The sequence below is a fragment of the Trachypithecus francoisi genome, unplaced genomic scaffold (assembly GCF_009764315.1).
Source record: "Trachypithecus francoisi isolate TF-2019V2 unplaced genomic scaffold, Tfra_2.0 Lachesis_group6, whole genome shotgun sequence".
Classification (NCBI taxonomy): domain Eukaryota; kingdom Metazoa; phylum Chordata; class Mammalia; order Primates; family Cercopithecidae; genus Trachypithecus; species Trachypithecus francoisi.
This window is the reverse complement of record NW_022681471.1, coordinates 48738183-48746968: the sequence shown is the minus strand read 5'-3', so window position 1 is coordinate 48746968 and position 8786 is coordinate 48738183.

Genomic DNA, 8786 nt, shown 5'->3' with positions numbered 1-8786 from the left:
TGAAGGTTTGCTGAAAAATCAGCTCACAAGAGGGAGATTAATAGGAGAAATGGCACGCACATTTATTGGCTTGCGTGGAGAGAATCACAGAGTGATTCCCAACCTCCCCCCGATTGGAGTATGGAAGCTTATATACTATTTCGAGGTTACGGAAAGAATGGGGACTTGGAGCATAGCCAAAAACAGGTTATGGTGGTAAATCAGGTTATAGCTGCAAGATGGATTATGGGAGGGAGAGAAGTGGAGACTGTTTGGACGAACGGAGGCAAGATGGCGCACTTCCGGGTTCTTCTTCACCAACTTTTCCCGCACGCGTGAAAATGCAGCCGGTGACCTGGGAAGGTGCAGACCAATCTTTCCAAAATTGAGAAGAGTTTAGGTGATTTCTCAGCTAATCCTACCATATACATAAAGGAATTTAGATACCTTTGTCAGGCCTATGACTTAACTTGGCATGACCTCCAGGTTATCCTAACTTCTACCCTAAACTGACTGAGGTTCTAACCCAGTATACCCAGTTAGATCCGGCCTCCCCCACAGGGGCCACCATTTTGGCGTCTTATTTCATTTCTCAATCAGCTCCTGACATTCATAAAAAACTTCAAAAGGTAGAGGATGGTCCTCAGACACCAATACAAGACCTAGTTAAATTAGCCTTTAAAGTCTATAACTCCAGAGAGGAGACGGCTGAAGCACAGCGACAAACTCGCCTTAAACAGAAAGCACAGCTCCTAGCAGCGACTTTACAGCCCAGTCGTAACCCCAGGCCAGAGAGCACGCACCCCGCAGACTCCAAGACTCCAAAGGAGCCTGCTATAAGTGCGGCAAGGCAGGACACTATGCCAACAGGTGTCCACAAGGTCCCCAAGTCCCAACGCAGCCTTGCTATAAGTGCAAGGCATCAGGACATTGGGCCAGTGAATGTCCTAACCCTCATCCACCAGCAACCCCCTGCCCTGCTTGCCAGCAGGGAGGACACTGGAAGTCTGATTGCCCCACCCTGAGAACAGGTGCTGCGTCTCCATGTGACCCCCTTTCCCAGGATCCTGGGAGCTCCTTCCAGCTCCTACATCTGGATGACGACAACTGAAGGTGCCGAGACTCGGGGACCCCCCATCACCCTCGCCGAGCCGTGGGTAACTCTCCTGGTAGTGGGTAAGATAATTTTTTAATCAACAGCGAGGCTACCTATTCTGTTTTGCCATCCTTCTCTGGACCTAGCCTTCCATCCAATATCTCTGTAGTAGAAGTAAGTGGAAAGCCATCCACTCCACAAAAAACTCCACTCCTTAATTGCTGCCTGGCCAACAACTACTTTGCGCACTCGTTCCTCATTCCCAGCTAAAAAGGGCCCCTACTGAAAGCAATCAGTGGAAATCAGTTCAACTTTCCCCCACCCGCCTCAAACTTACTAAATTTTCTTAACTATCTCATACTCCCCAGCCTTGCCAGGACTATCCTTCTGGGTTTTGCCCATATTCCAACACATGCTTCCATTCCTCATTCCTATACTAATACTGTGCCTTATTTTATGTTTTGTCCCCATTTTGATCAAATTTCTCCGTGTCAAGATTCCGTATGTCCAAATACCAACCACAGGCCCCGACCTTAACGATGCCTCTTAACAGCAGGAAGTAGCCAGACAGACCACGGCACCCCTTATCACTATTACCAATAAAAGGTTGGACTGTTTGGATGAACGGAGGCAAGATGGCGCACTTCCGGGTTCTTCTTCACCAACTTTTCCCGCGCGCGCGAAAATGCAGCCGGCGACCTGGGAAGGTGCAGACCAACCGGGCATGCGCCAGGTGATGTCAATCCGAAGAGACCAAGATTTACCTGGTCGCACCTGCTGAACGCCCCCTGACATGCCCGTGTCCCGCCTATTGCCCTCCCACTCCTAGAAAAGCCGCTCCGGACGGACGCCACGTGCGGACTTCCCAGCCCCACTCCTGTCAGGATGTCGGGACTGTATCAGGAACCCCGCTCGAGAGCCCCACCAGGGGACTCTGTCGGCCTCCTTTGCTGGAGGCCGACAGACCTCTCCCTACCCACCTTCTTCCCCTGAAGCTAGGTGACCAAAATAAATGTGCAGTTTTGCTCCTACCCTTGCCTACTCGCTGGTTCTTTTGTGCCCGCTCGGCTGGTCTTAGAAAAACAAATCAATAGCTGGCAAAGATTGTCTTGTTATGTAGATGAAACATCACAGGTAGCAGCCATCAGAAGCAATAGATGGTAAATATTTTGTATAGACCTTTAAAGTGTCAGACTCTCAGTTAATCTTTCCTAGATCTGGACAAAGAAGGGCTTCAGAGAAACTTTGGCTGCATCAATGCAGATTTTTTATAGATGCAAATCTCCTACAAGAAAAGAGTTTTGTGGTGTTACTGCTGCTCATTGTGTTAATGGTGGAGGGTGTCCAGATTCTTGGTGTCATGAACGAGGAATTGGACAAAACCCACAAACAAAGCAAGGAAGGAATGAAGGGTTTTATAAAGTATACTCCACAGTGTGGGAGCGGGCCTGAGCATAGGAGATTAAAGGCCCCGTTACAGAATTTTTGGGAGTTTAAATATCCTCTAGAGGATTCCATTGGTTACTTGGGGTATGCCCTATGAAATGGAGAGGATGAAGTAAAGTTACAAAGTCATTTACTTGGCCTATGCCCTATGGAGAGGCTATTTCCTGTCACGGCTAAAGCGTGAATCAGCCTTATGTTCCCTACCTCCAGACCCTATTTCCCTGCCACAGTTGGCTCTCTGGACAGCCATCTCAAAATACGTCAAAGAAGTATATTTTGGGGTGAAATATTTTGATTCTCTTCAGTATATTCATAAAATATTGGCATGTGACACAGTTCAAATTGCCTATTACATTTTCACGAAAAAAATAAGATTACTAAGAATTTAAAATTTTAATTAATATATATAATTAAAACTACTAGAAATAAAAAAATTTATGTATGCAAAGTGTACAAGGAAAGTAAGGTGTGTTTTGGCAAGAGAAATTGTAAAAAGACATGAGAATATATTTTTGTTAAAAGAGCAAATTTCATCTAATTTGGAGGTTTTTAAAAGGATATTTCAAAATATAGATTTAGGAAGTGTCGACAAAAAGAGTCCAACTCTGTAAAATATTTAAAGGGATTTATTCTAAGCCAAATATGAGCAACCATGGCCCTTGACACAGCCCTCAGGGGGTCCTGAGAACATGTGCCCAAGGAGGTGGGGGTGCAGCTTGGTTTTATACATTTTAGGGAGGCATGAGACATCAATCAAATACATTTAAGAAACACATTGGTTTGGTCCAGAAAGGCGGGACAATTTCAAGGGGGGGCTTCCAGGTTATCATTAAATTTAAGGTAAATTTAAACATTTTCTGGATGACAATTCTTTGAGGTTGTCTCAAGACCTGTGATCAATAGAAAGGAATGTCTGAGTTGTGATAAGAGGTTGTAGAGACCAAAGTTTTACTATGCAGATGAAACTTTTAGCTAGCAGGCTTCAGAGAGTATAGGTTGTGAAATATTTCTTACCAGACTTAAAGCCTATGTTGATGTTAATTTTGGAGAGATATAATGAGGCCCGTTCAACCCCCACTTCACATCATGACCTAAAACAGTCTCTCAGGTTCAATTTTAAGAACGCTGGCTGAGGAGAAAGTCCATTCAGATGGTTGAGGGGACTTAGAATTTTATTTTTGGTTTACAGAAGGAAAGACAAACAAGGCAGGGAAGGAACCAGTAAGTAGAAGAGATTTTTAAAAAAAGTTTTAAGTATGAAGATGTAGTTTTGGTAAAGAAAGATGAAAAAAGTAATTTTTTCTTTTGCTTAAGAGAACTTTTTGTGGTCAAAATGATATAGGGAAAAGGAAAGTAAATTTTGCAAGTTATAGAAAGTTCACGGAATAGACATCTCATGAAAAAAATTTTATGTGTCATCAAGTTGCCTAAAATTAGAAGCTAATTATAAATAATACAAAGTTTTGCCAAAAATTGATGATTAATAAAAAAAAAAAATGCACTGGTGAAGGTAAGGTTTTGGACCCCTGTGTTGGAATAACTGGGTTTTCTCAGAACATTGAGCTGTTTTTAAAAGGAAATTGTGAGAGGTTTTTCTTTACCTTTTAGGTAACTGGCCTAGGGAACAGAGATTCTGTGTTTAATCAAGATAATTTTTTGGGCTTTGTGCCTATGAAATCTTTTGTCACTTTCATTTTATTTCATAGGGACCTGTGATCTTATTTTGATCAAGTATTCTAGACCATTGATAGTTGACATACTTCTCAAATATCAAAATTAAGTATTTTTGACATTGAAGTAACTTTGAAATATTATGACAAGCCCTAGAACTTCTGAAAGTAGTTGTAAAAGAGATATTACACCAAGTCAGCTTATCTGATATGCTCATTTATATGAGAAGCACTGTCTAAATAAGGAATGATGGTTATTCTTCTTTTGAGTTATATTTACATGGATATACTATTATATGTGTTCTGAAATTGTATAACATTCGTGGAACTCTGATATGTCTTGGTATAAATGCTATCAGTCACAATGTTGTTTCAGAAATAACCAAATTCTTTTTGTCAATTCTACCATTATTATAATAGACTCTCATCAGGTTTTTAACAATGGCTATTTTCATATTTAATGTCCACAGTTAATAGCTTTATTCTGATGCCTTTTTGAAAGCGTCTCGCAAACAATTATAATCCAAAAGTGTTATGGTTTCAAGGAGATTCATAGAAATAAGGAAAATAATTCTGACCAGTACAGGTTTTTAATAACTTTGAGTTCATACGATTAGACTATATTTCCATAATTCTAATGAAAAAATAGAGTTTGTGAAACTGATGACCAAGATTAGAGTAAGAATTACATGAGACACAATGAACTGATGAAAAAGAGTTATGGGTTTTTAAGGTTTCTTTATTTCAAACTTCTTTTTTTTTTTTTTGAGACGGAGTCTTGCTCTGTGCCCCAGCTGGAGTGCAGTGGCACAATCTCAGCTCACTGCAACATCTGCCTCCCAGGTTCAGGCAATTCTGTGCCTCAGCCTCCAAGTAGCTGGGATTACAGGCGCTCGCCACCATGCCCAGCTAATTTTTTTGTATTTTTAGTAGAGACAGAGTTTCACCATCTTGGCCAGGCTGGTCTTGAACTCCTGACCTTGTGATCCACCTGCCTCGGCCTCCCAAAGTGTTGGGATTACAGGCGTGAGCCACCACCCCCGGCCAGCATTTTTTTTTTGAAACAGAGTCTTGTTCTGTGCCCCAGCTGGAGTGCAGTGGCACAATCTCGGCTCACTGGAACCTCTGCCTCCAGGGTTCAAGCGATTCTTCTGCCTCAGCCTCCCGAGTAGTTGGGACTACAGGCGTGTGCCACCATACCCAGCTAATTTTTTTTTTTTTTTTTTAGTAGAGACTGGGTTTCACCATATTGGCCAGGCTGGTCTTGAACTCCTGACTGGTGATCTGCCTGTCATGCACATCCCGTCCGTGTGAAGAGACCACCAAACAGGCTTTGTGGGAGCAATAAAGCTTTTTAATCACCTGGGTGCAGGCGGGCTGAGTCTGAAAAGAGAGTCAGCGAAGGGAGATAAGGGTGGGGCCGTTTTATAGGATTTGGGTAGGTAAAGGAAAATTACAGTCAAAGGGGGTTTGTTCTCTGGCGGGCAGGACTGGGGGTCATGAGGTGCTCAGTGGGGAGCTTTTTGAGCCAGGATGAGCCAGGAAAAGGATTTTCACAAGGTAATGTCATCACTTAAGGCAAGGACCGGCCATTTTCACTTCTTTTGTGGTGGAGTGTCATCAGTTAAGGTGGGGCAGGGCATTTTCACTTCTTTTGTGATTCTTCAGTTACTTCAGGCCATCTGGGCGTATACGTGCAAGTCACAGGGGGGTGCAATGGCTTGACTTGGGCTCAGAGGCCTGACACTGCTCACCTCGGCCTTCCTAAGTGCTGGGATTACAGGCGTGAGCCACCATGCCCGGCCAGAAACTTTGCTAGTTCTTATAATGTTTTCTTTTCCAGATTTAAGAAAACCTTTGTTTCTTCTTTTAAGCTATCTATAGCTTACAACAATTTGGTAAAATATACTTTTGTAAACAAAAATTGAAGCATTTACACACATTTACCAGGCAATAGTTTTTTTTTTTTTTGGTTTGTTTCTTCATTGAGATGGGATCTGAGACAGAGGTTGTCCAGGTTGGTCTGACACTCCTGGACTTAAGTAATCCTCTCACCCCAGCCTCCTGAGTAGCTGGAATTGCAGATATGCACCATATGACCACACAAAATTTTAAATGTTTCCTTACAGCTATCTGTCAAACATGAAATGGTGTCTCTCTAGCTGGAACAACAACTCAAGAAATCCATGGTAATAATACAGAATGGCTGGGCTTCCAGCTAAAACCAACCCTCAAGCCTGGAACCTCAACCCTAAAGCCTGGAACATCGACCCTAAGTAAAAACAGACCCCATTTTTCAGCCCAAATGACTGCCTTTCTGGCCCGCCCTGCCCCCTATTCTGTGCCCATAAAAAGCAGACTGGCTGACAGAAAAAAAAGAAGAAAAAAAAGCAGCAAAAGTGGCTGATGCAAGTGGTTGGGGATGCAAGCTGCTGAACACTGGGGATGCATGTGGCTGAACATCAGAGACAACAGATAGACATGGGTAACTTTAGATGGTGCGGCTTTGGAGGGGAGCCTGGCTGGAGATGGCTGGGCTTCAGGGAAAGATCACCTCTTCCTGCACCACTCCCTTTCCAACTCCCCATTCTGCTGAGAGCCACATCCATCACCCAATAAAATCCTCTGCACACACTACTTTTCAGTCCGTTCATGTGAACAGATTTTTCCTGGATGCTGAACAAGAATTCAGGTGTGAAAAAGGGCAGGTGCAGGAGGCTGTCACCCTGAACCTTCACTGAGCTGTAACAGCCATCCATGGACTGCAGGCTGAGTGAAATGAGCCACTCCAGTTCCTCCCTATGAAGCGGGTCAAGATCAAGAAAAAATCCTATCTCAGTAATGAGGAGGACACTGTAACCTATAAATGGCATGTTGAGTCCAGAAACCCAAAATGATGGCAACTGAGAGTAGTACTGATGTCGTAAATTTTTATCACACTCTCACTTACCAAAAGAGGGGGAATTGTCAAATAAAAATTATGGAAAGCCATTGTTCGGACAGGAGGCATTAGCTAGGGCTAAGAGGAGAGGTCAGAGCTGATCTGAGACTAGCCAGATACATCAGGAAGGAAATACTTCATGATCTGGTTCATTCCTTGGAAATCCAGTGTGGAAATCCGTTACCCAGCAGTTGTGCATGTCGGGATAAATATGTAGGGAAAAAAATATATATGTAAATACACATTTTATATATATACACGTATTACCTAAAGAGATACACATCTGAAAAACGAGTTCCAGTCTATTTGCATTGTATAATTACCTTGGATATCTTGGATATCTGTAGGTCATTGTGAAGGGATCTTATAAATGAAAAATACAGGGTGACTTTATTTTCTAAGTATACATTTTTAGTGTTTAATATTTTGTTATTAGGGAGATTCACTGAGAAATACTTGAAAGTATTGAATAGCAAATTGACAAGTTCACATATATTTACTATCTTTGTGTGGCTATAATAGAATGCCATAGAATGAGTAATTTATAAATAGTAGGAATTTATTTCTCGGAGTTCTGGAGGCTGGAAAGTACAAGATCAAGGCATCAGTGGATTTGGTGTCGGGTGAAGGCTTGCTCTTTGCTTCATTGATGGCACCTTTGCTATGTCCACACATAGCGGAAAGGGCAAAAAAAAGATGAACTTGCACTCTCAAGCCCTTTTATAAGGGCACTCATCCCATCTACGAAGGTGGAACTTTCATGGCCTAATTACTTCCCGAAGGCCCTACCTCTTAACACTGTTGCATTGGGGATTAAGTTTCTACATGAATTTTAGAGGAACACAAACACTCAAACCATAGCATTTACCATTTTATAAAAATGTTCACATAATATTGTTTTATAAAAAAATAAAGATTTAGGCTGAGTGTGGTGGCTCACGCCTGCAATCCCAGCACTTTGGTAGGCTGAGGCAAGTGATCACTTGAGGTCAGCAGTTTGAGACCAGCCTGGCCAACATGGTGAAACCCTCTCTCTACTAAAAAATACAAAAATAGCTGGGCATCGTGAAATGTGCCTGTAATCCCAGCTACTTTGGAGGCTGAGGCAGCAGAATCGCTTGAATCCAGGAGGTAGAGGTTGCAGTGAGCTTAGATCACACCACTGTACTCCAGCCTGGGCGACAGGGCGAGACTCTGTCTAAAAAACAAAAACAAAAACAATACAGATTTAAACGCACGACTTCACAGTTTGTGTTGGTGTGTGCTTTTTCGGTCTTACACTTCTTTCACCCCAAATGTTCACACCCTGTCGTATGCAGATATCTCTTCAGCTTACTCAGGGGCTGGACTTTCTCTCTTAGGGCACTGAAACCTAGGAAGGGACTTCAGACAACATGTTACTGGCAGAAGGTATCTGAGTCACATGGCACCAAAATATGTTAGTGGTGGTAAATATTCAAGTTACTGGTGGCAAAGATATATGGGTCCGCAGCAATCTCAATTCTTGCCGCCTCAGAAGAAAGAATTCGACTGAGGTACATAAGGTAGAAAAGGAGACCGAGGGAAGTTTCAGAGCAGGACGAAAGTTTACTTAAAAGCTTTAGAGCAGGAAAGAAAAAAAGAGAAAGGAATGCTTGAGTCCACTCGGTCAGTT